This window comes from Macrobrachium nipponense, chromosome 18 (genome assembly GCF_015104395.2).
Source record: "Macrobrachium nipponense isolate FS-2020 chromosome 18, ASM1510439v2, whole genome shotgun sequence".
NCBI classification, from domain to species: domain Eukaryota; kingdom Metazoa; phylum Arthropoda; class Malacostraca; order Decapoda; family Palaemonidae; genus Macrobrachium; species Macrobrachium nipponense.
In genome coordinates this window covers 14052332-14072243 of record NC_087211.1, presented here as the reverse complement: position 1 = coordinate 14072243, position 19912 = coordinate 14052332, and positions in this window count along the sequence as shown.

Sequence of the window (19912 nt, the reverse complement as noted above, 5' to 3'; positions counted from 1 at the left end):
TATTTCATTTCATACTACAATACGTGAATAGAACATGAATAAACCAAGCTTAAGAACGAACATTAAAACGATAAACACAACAAAAATAAAAATGAGTTTGACAAACAGATATGAACTAGAAATATCAATGTCATATAGTGTCTCTGGATAATATATAACACTTGATCTTTTGGAATTAAGAGTACGAGCTTGGTCACTGGTCTGTGCAGTTCAGAAGATTGGGTTCGAAGTTTGACGCTTCTCACAACACCTCTGGAGTCTGGCAGTACCTCTGTTACACGTGCTAGCGGCCAGTGAAGTCTTGGCGTGTTCTCGTCTTTCAGGAGCACGATGTCACCTTCCCGTGTATTTCGTTGTTGTTTGTTCCATTTGGGGCGTTGCTGCAGGCTGACTATGTACTCCCTTTTCCATCTGCTCCAGAACAAGTCCGACAAATATTGTACTCTACGCCACCTTTTTCTTGAGTACACATATTCTGGTTGCGAAGGTCCGGTATTAAAATAACCTCTTGGGTGACTTCATGTGGAGGATCTGACTCGGACTTAGTGGGTCCATGTCGTCGGGATCATCAAACAGGTCGTGATCGGTCTCGAGTTCACAATATATTCTACCTCGCAGAGAAGCGTGCGGAATGATTCGTCATCAAGGCGAGTCCCGTGGTTGTAGAATAGCGCAGATAGAACTTTCCGAATGGTACGGATCTGGCGCTCCCATACGCCGCCCATGTGCGATGCCATAGGTGGGTTGAGTTTCCAGTCGATATTCATGTACAGTAGTTTGTTTTGGATTTTGTTTTGGTTCAGATCTGACCAAGCCTTGTTCAGTTCATTCCGTGTTCCGATGAAGTTGGACCCGTTGTCGCATCGGATTTCTTGTACCGTACCTCTGCGGGCTATGAAGCGTTGCAAGCAGTGAATAAAGGAATCTGTTTCGAGACTGTTAGCAGCTTCCAGATGAATGGAGCGACTGACAAGACAGGTGAATATGACGCCGTAACGTTTGAGCTCCTTGCGTCCCTCTTTTATAATGAACGGCCCGAAGAAGTCTACGCCTGTGAATGTAAATGGTGGAGCTGGCTCGAGACGATCTTGAGGTAAGTCGGACATTTTTTGCTCTTGGCATGGCTTTCTTATTTTTCTGCACGTTATGCATTTGTGGAGTTGACGTCGGACAGCAGAGTTGATTGAAACAATCCAAAAGCGTTCTCTAATTGCTGCAATGGTGTGATTTCTACCAGCATGGCCGTGTTTCTCATGAGCATCTCGTACGATTAGAGCGTGACGTGCGAGTGTTGTGGCAGTAGCATGGATGTTTCACGTCATAGTCCATTGCGGCTTTCGAGAGGCGTCCTCCCACTCGCAGAGTTCCGTCGATGAGCACTGGGTCGAGACGGAATATCTTACTTGTTTTTGGTAGTGAGTGTTCTCTCTTGTCTTCTTTCATGGTTGTTTTCTTGAGATTCTCGACCTCGTTTGCAAAGGTGATCTTTTGTATAAAGCAAACTATTGCCTTTTCAGCCTTTTGCATGATCTGTGTGGTCCTTAAATTTATAGTTTGTTCTTTTGATGGTTTACTAGGATTCAGTTCTCTATGCATTGCTTCTTTGCCGAACACTGGGTCATTGACACACTTTGCAGCGTTAATAACAAACTGGACAATGTCACCAAAGCACGAAGACCTGTTCTCGAGGAGTCTGCGGTTTGTGGCTTTTTCGCGCCATTTATTATGGAGATAATTTGGCAATTTCTGGACTACCACCTGCAGTTCGGTGCATGATCAAGAACAGCTAGGTGAGTAAGTGTTTGCATGGTGCTGAAGCATTTTAGCAAGTAATGCGAATATCTTTTCAGACATTTCCCTTCGTCTGGTTTTATCGGCTTCCACTCGTTTAGTTGTTGCAAGTATGGCAGGGATACTTTATAGGGATCACCATACTCTTGTTGTAGCAACTGTCTTCCCTGACTATAGCCTTGGTCTGCCTGCATGTATAAACAGCTGCTGATGAGGTCCTTAGGTTCACCGTCGGTATGCTGTAGAAGGTAGTAAAGTGTGTCACTGCTACTGGCTGTTCTAGAGGAGATCCTGGTGTCAAACGCCAGTATGAAGTCACTGTATTCCAGAAGATCACCGGTAAACTTGGGAACTTCTGGTGCAGGCAAAGCTAGAGCTGTGGCAATACCACTAATCTGTTGCTGTATGGTGTTAACTGGAGGCAAATTAGGCAGTGGATAGGGTGCACCACCAAAGTTACTGTTCACAGGTGTATTTACAGGCGGATACGTATACTGTTCTTGATTTGGAAACGTTGATGACGTGGCATTCGACAAGCGTTGACCGGAGGTGCACGAGTGTAGTACCAGTTCTCTGAAGAATTTCTGGGAACAAATTATTCTTGTGTAGTGCTGGGATTTAGACTGTGTAAGCTGGCACTATTTCCTGGGTGACAGGAAGTATAACCTGGTTATCCATATTGCCGCCGTTAGCACCTTCACTCACACAAATTCCAGGGGCAGCTACACTAGGTCCAGCGACCATAACATTCACGTCCTGATGGTTGGCTCGTTGCACAATAATGCTGGTATGTCTCATTGTCCTTGTTCCCAACATTGTCATGGCCAATGTCATTTTCGGTTTCTGCAAAAACACGTGCTTTTGCTCGAATCTTGGCTATTTCGATATCCAATAGAATCTCTTCTGTCTTGCCTCCTGTTCCTTTTTCTTTGTCACCAAGTTTCTTTTTCGGCAAGCAACTCGGCGAGGCGTGCTTGGCTCGCACCTTTTCGGACATAGCCGATTTGCCAGAAGGAAGAGAAGAAGGCCGTTGGGAAGAACGTTTTGAACCAGATCGGCTTAAAAGACTCTTCAGGTCTTCTTCAAGTCGTTTTTCGTTTTATGGCTATCCATTCACCAGTATGGTTTCGGAATTGCAGAATGCTAATTTCCTTGGTCTCATATCTGGACAATTCCTGGTCTTGCTCCAATTCGTCTGAGATGTTATCCATGACACAATTAAAGTTTTTTTTTTTGTACTTATCGAAAGCTTCGTTATATTCCTCTAGACACATTTTCACCAAGTGCAGGTTGTCAGGATTTGACATGAGGCCTGTGAGTTCATTGCGTTTTTTTTTACACGTTACGTTGGCAAGTGATGATCTCAATTTATTTTTCAATGTTCGAATATCAACTGTCGTACCCGAGTTTTCGACGGGAGCACTATCTGGACAGTCTCATCAGACTCCTCCATCTTGTCTGTAGTTGTTTATAACAGGCAGTAATTCCACTTCTTAAGGCTCACGTATAAGAGTTATAATAGCGAGAGTCGTTAATGGTAGTTTAACAATTTAATTGAACGATGTTAATGCACTATTCTTCTATTGCTTAACTTGAATGATGGAGAAACACAATTTTGATACGCACATATAGTTCTTTATTAGATCCATGACGTTAACATCAATATGGTTATATTGTTAGGCGTTTATACACGTTAGACTTGACGTATGTAGCGTAACTTGAAGTGATGCGATGTGATGTGAAGTGATGTGGTTCAATTACTATGGAAATGGAAAAGAAATCAACGTATGAATAATATGCTAATTTATACAAAATTATTAAGTTAAACAACTAAGACTGATAGAAACAATATGCAAAGCTTAATTAAGTAAATTATGCATGTATAACGGCTAATTACAAAAAGCTAATACACAAAGTCAATATAATTAAGGCTCATATAAAGACATACGTTATATACAATGTAGGCTTAAAAATGGGAAAAGATGAATCTGCTATTCTAAAACAATATAATAGGCGTTTACTTACAATTGTGTTCCTATAACAAACGGTCCAAATATTCCTCAGTAAATACCAACTTTCGTTACATTCGTTATATCCGTTCTGTATGAAATCTCTTTTTAAACTGATAACTTTCCTCATTTGTTTACAGGAAGACACTCGATTACCAAAAGGTACACGTGACCGATAACTATGCATAAATTAGCTAAAACAACCCAACACCAAGTAAACAATTATTATGGCCGAGCGTAGACTCGAACCAGCAAACTACCACACAGCAAACCTTAACATTAACCATCGCGATAACAAGACAACACGAACATTATTTACAGTTAATCAACACTCACTACTGGGTTTAGTTTCTTATACATAACCACACACACACACACACACACACACACACACACACACACACATATATATATATTATATTATATATATATATCTATATATATATTAAAATACTATATATATAGACAGACTTCAGGAGGGTCCTTGATACACATGTTATTAAAAAGGCCAAGTTTATTAACCAAAAAAACGTTTCGCACTACTCAGTGCATCATCAGTCTGTGAAAAGTAAAAGACACAATAAAATACATTATTAACATAAAAGAAATTCACAAAGTAATTAAAATTTACTGTTTGAAACAAAAAGTAAAAGCATAAAAAGTACATAAAACAGAAAATAAAAAGACTACCAAAACACCAACCGTTCATAAGCAGGAGAGAAGAGGGAATGGCATACAATGTCGTCCAAGGCCAGACGACAACTATGCCAGATACACAGTTGCTGAAGAAGTATTACCATTGAGAGAGGGAAACAGTCTTTTTTATATATAATGTTTCTAAAGTTGTTAAGTGGTTTGGGTCCCTTACATAACCAATTATTGAAAAGTGTTGTTTCAGGACTTCGGTTTTACATAAGGCGGCATGATTTCTAATATTAGAAAATTCTGGCTGCTTGATTCTTTTTGGCCAGTGCGAAAGCTAAAACCCAAATGGCTGCAATATCTGACCTGCAGTAACATCCGCGTCGATCCAACGTAAGAGCCCGGACATCCAGGGCATGTGATTTCTAAACACATTGGGATCGCATGAAGGACTGCAGGCGATCTTTGAAATTAAAAAATTATCCTATTGTACATGGGTTGTTGGAGATAAGTTTTACGTTAAGACAGGGGATTTCTTGTTCAATTATTCGTTTGAGATTTAAGGAGAATTTAGAGTCAGACATATACGGGATTGAGGCATAGAATATTTTTTTAGGAACATCAAAGTTGACTGTTGGAGGTTGTAAAAATTGTGTTAATAACTTATTGGTGATTTTATGAACTATATCTTGTGGGTAGGAGTTTATCTTGAAAAAGTTGAATAAAAAGACTATTTCTTTGTGGAATATTTGCCAAGTTGAAGAATATTTTAGAGCTCTATGGACCAAGGTGTAGATGGTATTAAGTTTGAAAGAATATTGACAAGAGCTATAGTAGTTATTGGCTAAGCCCGTATATGTCCGCTTTCTATAAACAGAAGTAGTGAATTCAGAATTAAGTCTTGTTACATTAATATCTAAAAAAGGAAGACTACCTTCGCTCTCTACCTCCAAGGTAAATTGAATGTTTGGATGGAGTTGATTAATATATTCTAAGAATAAAGAGCATTGGCAAGAGTGCTGGAACAAAACAAAAGTGTCATCAACATATCTGCGATAAAAAAAAAACGGTTTAAAATTAAGATTACACTGATTTAAAAATTTCGTTTCAAGGTCAGACATAAAAAAGTTAGCAAAAATGGGGCCCAGAGGCGACCCCATAGCAACTCCATCGACCTGCGAATAGAGTTGCTTATTAAAAATGAACATTGAATCTTGCACTGCAAGTTCAAGTAGTTGTTTAAAGATTGATCTGTTAAAACCATGAAAAAAACTGTATCTTCTCTAATAAAAACCTTATCTAGAATAATATGATGGTTTCATTAAGTGGGACATTAGTGAAGAGAGACTCTACATCAAAACTTACCATGTAATAGTCTCCATCTTGGTTGGTAATTTGCTGTTGGAACTCGTACCCATTTTTTAAGGAAAATTCATTGCTACTATATTCAGAAAGTAAACCGGCTAAAAATTTGGAGATAGAGAACGAAGGACTATTATAGGCAGCCATAATGGGTCTCAGAGGTATATTAGGCTTGTGAATTTTGGGTTGGCCATACAAAATACTGAAAGAAGAGCCAGTCACAAATAGTTGTTGAAATGTAGTCTCGTGATAATATTTTCACTTTTGATTTCCTAGCAATCTATTGATTTTATCTTCCCTTTTGTATGTCGAGAAAAGTGGGTTCACCATGAGCTTTAAATTTGGTGGTATCAGACAAAATATTTTCCATTTTTTCCACATAATCGTTCTTATTCAGAATCACAACACCTTTGCCTTTATCGGGCTTACAAATTACAATGTCCTCGCGTTTTTTCAAGTTTAAGAGTATACTCATATCAGTTTTCTAAAAAAAAGGAGTCCAGTTAGTTTTTAAATTACCATAAGTTTTGTGAACTAAATTTGAGATTTTCTGTTGGAGATTACCAATATTTTTAACTTCAAGTTTCATAAGTCTTTGGAACATGACCTCAAATGGTAAAAAAAAAATCTGGCATAGTTGGGTCTAAAAGATGGCAAACAAAAGTCCAAACCAAAAGATAGTAAAATTCCTCTCTCTTCGATAAAATGTAATCAGATAAGTTAAAAATGCAGTGGTTTCTTAGTTGGAAATCAGAATAACAACACAAGACTTAAAAGTTTTTCTTTGATGTCTTAAAAAAGACATCCGAAATAAAATCATTAATAGATTTATAAAACATTCTTTGGTACAAGAGGCGATCTAAAAGAGAAAAGTCGTTATACAATAGGTGTTTTAATTGTTCAGCTGTAACAGTCCATTTGGACGTTTTCTTGTGTGATGTAACGTTGGTTGCCACGGTTAAATTCTAGAATGTGATAAAACCCGGAACACTACATTTTTTTTAAAATTAAGACTAGATGAGAAAGAAAGAGAAAAAATGGATAAGTATCAAGACCTGAAAATAGAAATAAGAAGGATATGGGATATGCCAGTGGAAATTGTACCTATAATCACAGGGACACTAGGCACGATCCCAAGATATTTGAAAAGGAACCTGGGAAAACTAGAGGCTGAAGTAGCTCCAGGACCCATGCACAAGAGTGTGTTACTAGAAACAGCGCACACAGTAAGAAAAGGGATGGACTCCTACGAGGCAGGATGCAACCCGGAACCCCACACCATAAATACCACCCAGTCTAATAGGATGCTACTAGTAATGTTCTATAATCCGCAGACTCTGATAAGACTTGAAAGGGACCAAATTCTAATTGTGATCATATTTTTCTTTAGAATTTTCTTGTTTGTTGAAAAACTATGCCTTCTAACTCTATTCAAGAAATAAACTTTTATACTGTAATAATCATGAATTCAATCTGTTTTTTCTGACAACCATAATGTCATTGGAGTGAAAAAATATAATATATATCAGTGAAACAAAAACCGTAATCCATTTCACGCCCAATAATTGTTTTTGAAGGAGCCCAAAAGGGCCATTGAACACATTTTGTCCGAGTGTGCAGCATTTTACAAAAAATTCCGTTAGGAATGGTAAATGGACTAAAACGCTGATTATTCTTTTTCGCTCTCATCGGGGATCTATAGGAGGTTCGGCGAACTCCCCCCACCCCCCCCAACACACACACACTTTAAAGAAAGGCAAATGCTCGAAAGGACCGATTGTCGAAAGGCTTAACAACCTCTCCGTTGTGTCACTTTTACTTTGAGGCAACTGCATTTATTTATACATTCATCACTTTCCATATCTTGGTGAATCGGTTATACATGTGTGTGTGTTTGTGTGTGTGTGTGTGTGTGTTGAGTCAAGTAGCCAGGTCACTCTTCATATCCTGTAATATCATACAACAACAGCAAGATGATTCCAGTTCGATTTTGCAGGATTGTTTTAAGGTTACATCACCTTGCCATTTCCCAGTTAAGAGATTAAATGTCCTTAGGTGCAAAGACAATTCAATAAAGTAAGAATTCTTATTACATAAGTTTACGCATTCAAACAAGGTTGTTAGAGACATAAAGGTCCAAGTCTGCCGATAAGAAAATAATAAAGGAACAAAAAAAATTACTTGAAGTGATGGTCCCATCTCTTAAAAAAAGAGGAGGGGGCATATGAGATATCGGCTGTAGGCAATTAAAAAAAATAAGACCGTGCTTGAGTGAGTCTGCCGTTAAGGCAACGTTATTGGCCTCTGATGAAGTAATCTTCTTGGGCGTAAAATTAACGGACATCAAAGTACAGTAAGGACTAAAAATGGCTAATTATGGCTGAGAAAAGATAGGGGCGGAGTTTCGCTTTCTGGGGTTTTAGAAACATTAATTAATATTTGATTTTCTTGAATATTTCCTACTTGTCTTTTTTATATATTCATGAAATATGCTCACCTCCAATCTTTTTTGCACCTCTCCTCACTCTGCACAACATACTGATAAATATTGAGCCGCAGGAGAAAAATAACTTCATGCACTCTCGCTCATTTTGCATATTCTGGCGTACGAGAGAGAGAGAGAGAGAGAGAGAGAGAGAGAGAGAGAGAGAGAGAGAGAGAGAGAGAGAGGAGGCAAACCAATAAAGAAATGTTTTTATTTCTCCACACTGTCTAACTTGCTGACAATTTCTGTGGCTGTTTTCGACTTCAGGAAACTATCTCGAAAAATTAGTAATAAAAGATGTAAAAGCGTTAATTTTTCTTCATATACAATAATAATAATAATAATAATAATAATAATAATAATAATAATAATAATAATAATAATAATAATAATAATAATAATAATAATAATAATAATAATAATAATAATAATATTACCACATTCTTTAGAATCTTGAATTTCACGTGAGTGGTCCCTGCGTTCTTGTTCCAAATGAATAGAGTTCATATTTTGAATAATAATAATAATAATAATAATAATAATAATAATAATAATAATAATAATAATAATAATAAGAGTGTGCTCCTTGAAAAAGCACACATATTGAGAAAAGTGATGGACTCCTAAAAAAAAAAAAAAAAAAAAAAAAAAAAAAAAAAAAAAAAAAAAAAAAAAAAAAAAAAAACAGAAGAATAGGATGACTGTAGTAGACAGAAAAGAAAAGAAAAAATAATAATAATGCATTTCAACACAGTTTAGTGGCAGTAATTTGGTTTTCACGATGAAATATTGCAAAATTATGACGATTTTAATATGACGCCGTGAAGTGTCACAGGCAACACCTAACGAAGGATCCGCGTTTCCCAGAGATCTCCAGATTCCGCAAAAGGCGGCTCCAGACCTAAATGAAATCAGCAAATTAGTGTAATTGTCGTTCAACTGGAAGTGCATTTGACACTGAACGAAATATATATATCTGTTTTCCTTCGGAGCGAGAAGCGTTTCGTAACACTGCATTTCAGTTTGACAAAGTCCGTTTGGTATAAATGGAACAATAAATGATGTTTTGCTAAATTTACACTTTCCCGGAGGCAGGCCTATTGGTCAGCGTTCGTGGTATAACAGCTTGGCAACAAAAATATTAAATTGAATATAACTCTTACGTAAAAAGAATTTTAAATACATTTCATGGTACATCAGTTGAAATAAATGATTTAAGAATGATAATGGATATCAAAACATTTATGCGTTTGGAAAACAGTAGTCTATTTGACAGTGTTAAGTTAGGCAATTATATATAATATATAAATCCAACAAATTAGTTTTATCTTTGCAAATTCAAACTTAAATCCATGTTACTGCTTCTTTTTTTTCTTGAGCAGGTAGTCACTGTAAAAGTCTGTTCAGTTCTGCTTAAGACATTTGTGGTCATACCTTCACTTGAAGTTTAATTTCTATCGTAAACAAATTATTATCAACGAATCATAACAATGTACTGGAAGAGAAATATGTTTTCCTCTCTCGCTAATTAATTTCATCCCATTCAAGAAGATTTGACTGGTTTAGCATTCAAGTAATAAAGTAACTCATTGAAACAAAATATACACACACACTCACTCTCTCTCTCTCTCTCTCTCTCTCTCTCTCTCTCTCTCTCTCTCTCGTCCTGACGGATCTTCCATGGAAAAAAAAAAGCGAGCGTCTTTCTGCTCGTCCCATTGATAAACGTTTCAGTTCCTCTCCCACGTCACGGACCCGACCAAATTACGATCAACCTTCCTTTTATCACTTTTTCATGGCTTCAAACCTGGACTCTTCTTACTCGTGAGTCAAGGCTTCACTAAAAATCATTTTCAAAAATGGCCATGAGAGTTTTTTTTTTTTATTTTTGGCTCATTCAACTCGGTCCCGTTTATAAAGCAGAGCCGGCCTAAACAAACTCATCACTTGCTTTGTGTGATTACCCGAGTGTTTGAACTGGTGTTGCAAAAAGGGATCGATTGATTAGTTTGTGGCCACTCAAGTTGGCATGACAAAGTCTAGGTTATTGACGCCGTAATATGATTCAATTAGAAAATTCAATATCTTAAGTAGTTTCATATAGAAATATCTAATAATAGATATATATATATAATTAAAGAGAGAGAGAGAGATAAAGAGAGAGAGGAGAGAGAGAGAGAGAGAGGAGAGAGAGAGACGAGAGAGAGAAGGAGAGAGAGAGAGATGCACACACACACATACTATTTCGAAATCGTAATGAGTAAAATAGAGGCTAAATCTAAAAACCTACATTACAACTTAAAAACAGACAAGGAATAATGATTGAAAAGACTTGACCTAATGCAACATTCTTTTACTCCTATGACAAAAACAAACGGGCAGTAAACTCGAATATTCATCATGCTTAAAATGAAAGACAGCCGTGATCTTCAGAGCTTCTATTGTCCTAATTGACGAGACATATTGCTCTCATATGTTTAAAATGTCTTTACCTGAAGCAAACAAAATTCAGAAGCTTTATGAAAAAGCTTGTCGAATAAATCATTTGACTAATTATGCTTTCGTATCATCAGGAGGCAATGTCGTGCCTGAACGAGATAAAGAAACGTTGTTTGAAAATTGATATTGATGAGGGAGTTGGGTATAAATCAGAGACTGTGATTACTCATTAGACTCGTCAAAATAGATGTTTCAAGGCACACATCGCCCAATGCCCATTCTGCCTTCATATATAAATTCAAACAGGGCAGAAGCCTTGTGAGAATAAACATCGCCACTGGTTCAGCAACTCAACCGAAATCAGCATATGCAAAGTCATTGATGTTAGATATAAAGAAATGTTTTTGGTGAGATACCTAGGAACTTTTCAGGGAACTTTTCAAACACGGCCGTATTAAAGACATTGTTTAAGTACTATCTCACTGGCATTTTCCACTGAGCGGCATCTGGAGGATAAGCACGGGAGAAGTCTATTCAACTAACTGGACAAAAATTTACCTAGATCAGTCTCGAAAAGAGCTCAGAGCCTCACCTACACTGAAAAGATAGTTAGACTAAAGAAGCACTAGTGAGGGCTGAGAGGAATTCTAGTTAGACTGTTCCCAGCTCTGGTTACACTAATCAAGAGAGCTGTGCATAGCGCAAATATAGCGAACAATTTATCGGCGTATGTACATGTGCCATAAGATCTCAGACAAAAAAGAAAAAAAAAAACTCATTCAGAAGGTGAACCATATTGATGTGGAACAAGCCCACCACAGAGGCCACTGACTCGAAATTGAAGCTTCCAAAGAATATGGTGTTCATCAGAAAGAGGTAACACAAAGTAATGGGAAATGATTCATTTATTATCAATGTTTTCAAAATAACAGTAAATTTCTATTAAGCGAAGAGCAATAGCTCCCTAATAGCCACAGTTAACTAAATCACTGAATTACAATTCAATTACAATTTACCTGCTCATCACAGTCAGGCTCTCTCTCTCTCTCTCTCTCTCTCTCTCTCTCTCTCTACTCTTATCAGGCTTCAGGGTTTGTTTGGGAGGCTGCCTCGCAGTCTGCTCACAGCAATAGGTTATATATTATTTATTATTCATAGTCGATTTTCCGCTGAATCGACTCTCAAAGACCAGATCCTCTTAATCCAGTTGACGTTAAGGACTGGCCCCACCAACCTCCAATTAGCTGGATCACTTAACAGGTCTAACTTTCCATATTCCTAATTATCTTGCTTCTTTTCCCCTTCTTCTTAGGGAGGGCAAGAGAAACGACCCTGGATTGTCTAACCAATACATATATATGTATGTGTTTGTGTATGCATGTGTAAGTGTTTACATAATATATGGAATGTTAGTCCCATATATATAAAAGATGCTGCAGGAATGTGATCAGACTAGAGACGCTAAAGATGACGTATACAATAAAAGTAGGCTAAGATAACATTTGCCGTCACCTGTAGTCATTCAATTGTTTATAAACATTAGTCCAAGCTCCCTACTTGAGACAACTACCGCCTACGTGATCTGTAGCGTGTCTCATTCGATTGTGTGTTCGTATGAAACTATGTCATCTGATAGTATGTTCATATGTTCGAACTACTGTCTGTTCCTTCATAACTTGTAACAGAGATGGTAGACAGGCAGAACAGAGTTAGCTATCGTCATTAGAAGACCTGTACCTCTTTACCTAAGCTTTATCATGTAGAGGAATAGGATTAGCCATCATCATTGGCAGAAGCGATCAAGCTATCGTTATTAGAAGACTTGTACAATCATATCTGATCTTCACCATGTAAAACTTCAGAAGAATATATAATTTTTATATTTAGTGTTTCTACAAGAACCTCACCGAACCATGAGTTTAACACATCGTCGTAAAGATAATACCGACTTCGTAAGTGATCTACAAAACCCCAGACACTCCATTGAAGATGGAAGTGCAATACCAACCGACTTAGCGTATAGATTATCGCTAGTCTAACATTACCTCATAGGGCGCCTTATCATACAAGGCACAAGCCCTAATATTGGTGGCCAGCGGACCAGAAGAACTCTACAACGTCCTACGAAGAAAAACCAGAATAATAAATCATGTATCATAAGAAGTCAACGACGACGGAAAGCAGCAGATTCTTCAAGCAACATAGTATCATCGTTAGTGAGCGACTTCAGAAAACAACAAGATTCGTCAAGCAACTTAGTATCATCGTTAGTGAATAACTTCAAGAAACAAAACCGACGTGTCCTTTTTCCTACGGCAACGGAAGCTTCGTCTCTCATTAGAATCATTCAAGAAAAACATCGTTAGTGAGCGTTTCCGGCACTGCAAGAAACAACCGAACGCGTCTGCAGCATCGGATTTTCAAGGGCTCGAATCATCGAAACAACGCGCACGGGGGAAACTGAAGCCAAACCAGGTCGTCCGCTAAATAGAGAAGGAGGACCAAGGCCGTGTGTCGTTATCGGAACACCGTGACTTCCACAAAAGCAAGCTAAGTACAATTTTTTTATTCATTTGGAGTAACTTTGAAGTGTTTCCTTTGCAGGTCGAATTTCGTTATTCCTGTGGCTGAAGTTACGAGACATTCTTAATCTTACTTTTTTACAGAAATTATCTACATCATTGAGATTTCGCTACTGCGAGTTTTTTTTTTTTATCTTTGAGTGTCTGTTTCCAGAAGTTCTACTGAAATATCATAATCATATACTATGTTAGTTTTATCATTTTGGGTGATATTAATCCCTTACGTAACAAATCATATTAAACAGTGAATATGCGTTTACGCAGTGGACGTCTGTATTTATACAGATGCATGGATAGGGTCGTTAAGCACCGTAGTGATTAGAAAACACACAAAAAACAAGTGGAACACCCGTACAAATCTATATAAATTAGAGGTAACACTATTTCGGGTAATGACAATAAATGCTCCTTTTGCAAGTCCCCTGATCGCAGTTTTAGCTTGAGTTTTTTTGAGTTAAATAAAATATCGAACCTCAATGACTCAACTTAACTTTAAAAATATGGCTGGATTGCAAGGAATAACATGTCTGTAAAAACTTTCATCAGGATAAATGCGCTGACCAGGATCCCTCACTATTTCAAATTTTAGCAAAGAATGAAGTACAAACAGTTAATATTGAATACAGTAGAGATAACTTGTCTTATTAGTAATCGCTCAGTTCCTAATAGTTCGTCATTCATTGCTTTATACGTAACAGCAACATAATGCTAAAAACACACAATACGTTGCCGATGGTAATAAAGAGAAGGATCCTAATTATTACAAAAAAAAGAAATAGAAAACAGTAGGCCCGTTCAGAATCAAACAAGCAAACTCGGTGACTGTGTTACCTAGTCAAGCGGTCAAGGTCAGTCAAAAAAACTGCCGAAGTGTTCAAAGCATAGCAAATTCCACACAATAAGCGACTCTAGCAGAGTGGGGAAAAGCGATGTTGGTTTATACATGCCAATATCTTTTTGAATTAAAAAAGGATGTTTTTCCTATGAAACACACGACCGTATAAAGTAATCAGAGAGCAGGTTTTCGTTTTTTTTTATACGTAAGTTATTATAAGTAGTGGTGGATAAAGCCCGACTGTACGCGCCGTAAAAATTAGAATATCTTATTTATTCCTTTAGTAGACGTAAATATCCTGTATTACGGACTCACCGTGTTGTTCGAACTTCTCTAATGAGAAGTCCGGGATAAGCGAGCGCTTACAGATACTCTATAGTTATAAAAAACGTTTGAACAAAAATGAGACAGTTAATCAAATAATAACTTATATAAAAGAACAAATCATTTGTCTCATAAATCGTAACATTGTTCAAATGACCCAACAGAATTCTCCCACAACCGCAGTCGTAATTTGCACGCAAATCTCGAGAAGCATGCACCCTCGAATGTCTTAGTGCGTGTAAAAAGACTTTGCTGGGAAATGAAATTTTAATCCTTCCCGACACTCTGAAATATAACGATTTCCGCGAACAAAGCCCTAAAAAGTATACATATCGTGGATACGGAAGTTATAAATATCGCATTTTTTATTGTTGCTAATTTTTAATCACGCCCAACCAGTCGTGGATGAATCTCTCTGATAATCTATCTAAAGTAATATCCGTAAAGTCATTCAAGCAGAGGTGATTCAGCAGAATTTTTTTTTTTATCTTTTACCTGAATACCAGGAAGTTTCTCCACTAGCGAGTGATCTCTGGGAAAAACGGATGTAATTTAACACAAAATACGGTCTAAGGACAAACATAAAGCTATATACGTACCTTCGTATAGACTCTCACTGCAATTTCAAAATAGAGATAAATGACGAAGTTGAAATATGTTAGTAATAGGAGCCATTAGGAAATCAAATAGCCCATATAATTTTTCCCTCAAATGGCATGCCATAAAAGATCGGACTTGGCGTATCTGCGTAGATTCTGTCGCTTAAACAAGGAAACGACTCCCGATAGTTTCCAGTGCGATGTACCGACGACATCTTATCTCTGTTAGGTTAGAATAAATTTTTTTCACCAACTTGGACTTACTTAAAAGCTTTTACCAGATACCATTACCTAGGTGATTGTACCTCATACACCGTTTTCAGCACACTCAGGGGACATTATCAATTTTTACGTATGCCTCCGGCTTACGTTGCGCAATTACAATATAGTGTTTGGAGACTTTTAGGGGATAACCTACATGCCTATATGGATGATCTTGTAATCTTTTCTAATACCTTAGAAGTACATTCACATAAAGTAGAGCTAGTGCTACAGAGACAAAGACAAATAATCTCAGAGTAAAATATCTAAATGTGAGTTTTTTAAAACCGAACATGTTTATCTAGGTTTTATGTGTCTGGTCAAGGTCTTAAAAGTAGTCCATGGTAAGGTGTCGGCTATTCATAACTTTCCGGTACTTATTAACGTAAAAGGGGGATACAGCACTTTTGCGCTGTAGTGGGTATTACAATCGTATGCAAATATGTAACTCTTCAATCATGACAGCTCCTTTAACAGATCTTACGAAGAAGAGCGTAGATTTATTATGGTCTAAAAAGCATCAACAGGCGTTCGATATCTTAATAGCGGAAATAATGCAGCTTACCTAACTTAAAAATCCCTGATTTAAATAAGGAATTTTTTTTTATCGCAACAGACGCCTCAGACCAAGGGGTAAGAGGGATACTACTTCAGCAATATGATAAACAGTTCTTCCCTATAGCTTTTTATTCACGTAAACTAAAGCCCTCTGAAAGTAAATATGCAGTAATAGGCAAGGAAGGGCTAGGTATCTTTAACACTAGTACATTTTAAGTTCATAATCTATGGCTATCCTGATAAAGTCCTTACTGAACATGAGTCCTTTACCGAGTTTTTCAAAGGCTTAATCACAGTCCAAAAGGAACTTCTGTGACAAATGATCATTCAGTTTATTGGAGCCAAGATAAGATATCTACCTGGGAAAGCAAATATCATAGCTGACGCATTATCCCGCAATCCCGCACCATACTGCAAAGAACCATTAATTAGACTAAATAATATAGAAACATCCGTGCCTATTGTTAAAACCGTATCTAAACAAGAAAATTCCTTAACCCAAGAGATCGCGAGCATTGAATATCTGGGTCGGAGCGCAGAACTGTTACAAACTGAACAAAGCAAGTGTCAACAGCGATAAGCAAAACAATAAACACCAAACAATAAACACTTCGAAACGGATAAACAGGGTCAGTGGCTAGGCAAAAAACAATAAAACACTTCGAGCAGAAACCCTAAAGCAAAAGTATATTTAAAGTATGTGTATCAGAATAATGTAATCAAATGTAATATTATATGTAGGTCTGTGACGAGGAAAACCCGAAGAACACAGCGGATGACTAACGACCAGGTATTAGTAATAATCTCTTTCATACCAATCGTCATAAACTGGTTTGCATTCCGTCATCCAGGGTTCCCTACTATGTCACAAGCAAAAGCCAAAACCCGATGTTTACTGGCCCTACAATGCTTTACAGATATAAAAAAGCACATAACTGATTGTAACACGTGTCATGAAAACAAGGGACACACTAAGACACCTGTCAGTTTAGGGGCCTATCCTGTGCCAAATCAATCCTTGAAAGAATATACGTAGAATTATTAACAGAATTACGAGTCTGACAGAGGGAATAAACACTTCTTAGTGTTAATAGTTCCTTGACACGTTATATAGAATTAATTAGCACTAAAAACAAAAAACACCGCAATTGATTGTGCGTTACGAATATTTATGAGTGCTAAATCAGTAAACATGGAATTCAACACATGATAATCTGACTCGGGTGGTGTAAATCAATAATAATCTCCATAACACGTGGTGTGAATTCCTTTCCATTAAGAAACCAATAATATATTTTTATCACCCAGAGTCAATCGGTTTGGTAGAATAACTGATAATTAAATAGGAAGTGTCAATGTCTTACGAGTTACAACTCGTGATGTTGGATCCGAACTGATTATAGCGGTTCTCGCGGTTTTTAAATACCTTTATCATTTATATCTTGTATCTATAGAATTGATGCCGCAAGTAGCCTTATACGGTACACCGCTAGAACACTTTTCCACATATTCAAGCCAACCATTAATTTATCAAATATATATAAAAAAATATATAAATAAATAAATATAAAAAAATAAAATAAATATGGATACAAGTGGAGTCAATATAATACACTCCGTAAGAAGTCGGAAGGGTTAGAAATTATAATAAAAAGGAATCACGATAAAATCAATAAGCAACGTAACCATAGATAATTAAATATCCAAAATATATGCGTAAAGATTTGAACTCTAACTTAACGCTTTAGTAATGACAAATAAGCTAAAGGTTCAAACACATATCCAAAACCTACTGACATATTGTCTGTCCGGTGATTTATATTCGTAGTCAATGAAAAAAAAAATTAAATAAATAATAAATAAATAAACTAATAATAAATAAAAATAAATAAAATAAAATAAAAGAGATTTTAAAGTCAGGAAGTCTAGAAGTGAAAATCTTATCTATGAAATAATCCTATATGAATCTTATACAGGGCTACAAATAATATATATAGAATTTGTATGGAAACCTTTTTCATTAGTTTTCAATAAGGAATATTTAATTTACAAATAATCATGCCAGTTTTCCAAACCATGAAACTAATATATTTGTTCAATTTTTGGTACTGTTTTTTTTCAGACATTCTTCTCATGTGGGGTCGAGTAATTAAAAAACAAAAAATTATCCTAAAGTCGTATCTCTTACAGCAAGTAACGTAACTCTTAAGCTGGTGACGACGTCATCAGTTCTAGAAGGTCTGTCGCGTTTGCCGTATCAGCAGTGATTCCTTTAACCTCAAATATCTGCTTGCACAGGCTTCATCTTGCGCTTGCAAAGCAGATTGACTGGAGAAAGGAATGCTTAGTTCATGAACTTCACATGTGGTTCATAGGTCACATGACAGGCCACATAACATATTCTTATCCGTGTGTGTAATGCAATTAGTTAAGGACTTGCAATCATTTTAAAATTAATGAACAAAATAAGCAAATAGAATTTCTATAACAACAAAATGAATTAATTTTTTTTTTGAACCTCATAGACATTTAGAAGTATCAAGATATGTATATACGAAATATTTACTTGCAACATTAGCCTATTACAATTCAAGTAAAACATTCATGAAAATGTCACATTTTCTTGGAAAACCCAAAGTTTATTTAGAAATTAGTTACATAGTGGGTTTTTTTCGTTGCATCTCCCTACCTATAAAGTTTTTAAAAAAAATTAACCTCAGAGGATGCGCACGAGAAAATTGAATATGAAACTTTTGTTAGGGCACATAGAATCATGATTAATATTCTCTTTGACTCTTATGCTGCCTGGCAATCTTACAATTAGCTCCGTTTTCCACTTCTTTGTCTAGTAACTTACTACCAGTAATATCGAATTTTCTTTGAGATTCGTATTGATATCTATTTATTTTTTATAATTATGGACATTTTTACGAGTCATCATAGACCGGATAGGGTTCACTCATTGTTAATGCCATGGATAAAAAGTTTGTACAGCGGACTCTTTTGAATTCCAAAATATCAGCGAATCATGTGGGTTAAGTCTGGTCTAAATGGCTCTCTTCCCTCCCCTGTATTTGGATGTCGTCTGAATTTACTTTGCCCTTGTGACAAGTATAATTTAACTTGCAGGCTGATTAATGGAACCTGGTTACAGTATCCTGCAGTACGAGAGTTTCACATCGCAACTTCAAAAAATCGTTCGTCGCAGCGGACGACTACAGTCGAGTAACAACCGCCTACAATGTGAAAGGAATAAGCACCATCATGGACTTCTTCGACCGACACCATATCCCGTCGTTAATCTCGTTTTAATGCGGAACGCTCTGGCGGCTATCGGAAATCGACTACAAAAGGGACATACTTCCGACAATTACGACCGAAGGATATTCAACTCTACTTTGCTGGCGAAGGACTCGTGCTGGGATGAATTGATTCATCGCGAACGTAATCGTGTACTTAGGATTCAGAGAATAAGTATGAGCGCAAAATAGAACGTTGGACCCGCCCAGGCAAATTTCCCCTTGTTTTAACCCCTGTGAAATAGGCCGTTTCATTTGGCTATAGGTGGTTGTCTGGGGGAACTGTGTAATGGACGAAAAGTTGTTCGAAACGCTAGTTAAAAGTGAAGTAGTATAACCTCGGTCATGTATCCTATATATATAAAGTATCATGTATCCTATATATAAATGATCATAAATAACAGAATCGAAATATATTTTTTGCGTACGCACTAGGAATCTATATGTAAATGATCATAAATAACGGATCGAAATATATCTTTGCGTGTACGCAATAGGAATCTATTTAAAGTGCACATATATTAATCATAATTATATGAATCCATATACATATGTATGACAAATCAGGGTAGCCTATAATCAATATGTTACCTTTATCTGACCAATATCTGCAGTATATATGAGTTAGTATATTGATTAATGAATCAGATATATAACATTTAGCATAAAAATCAACGAATCAATCAGCATAAACATTAATAATTTTGTCAATTCATATATGAACTT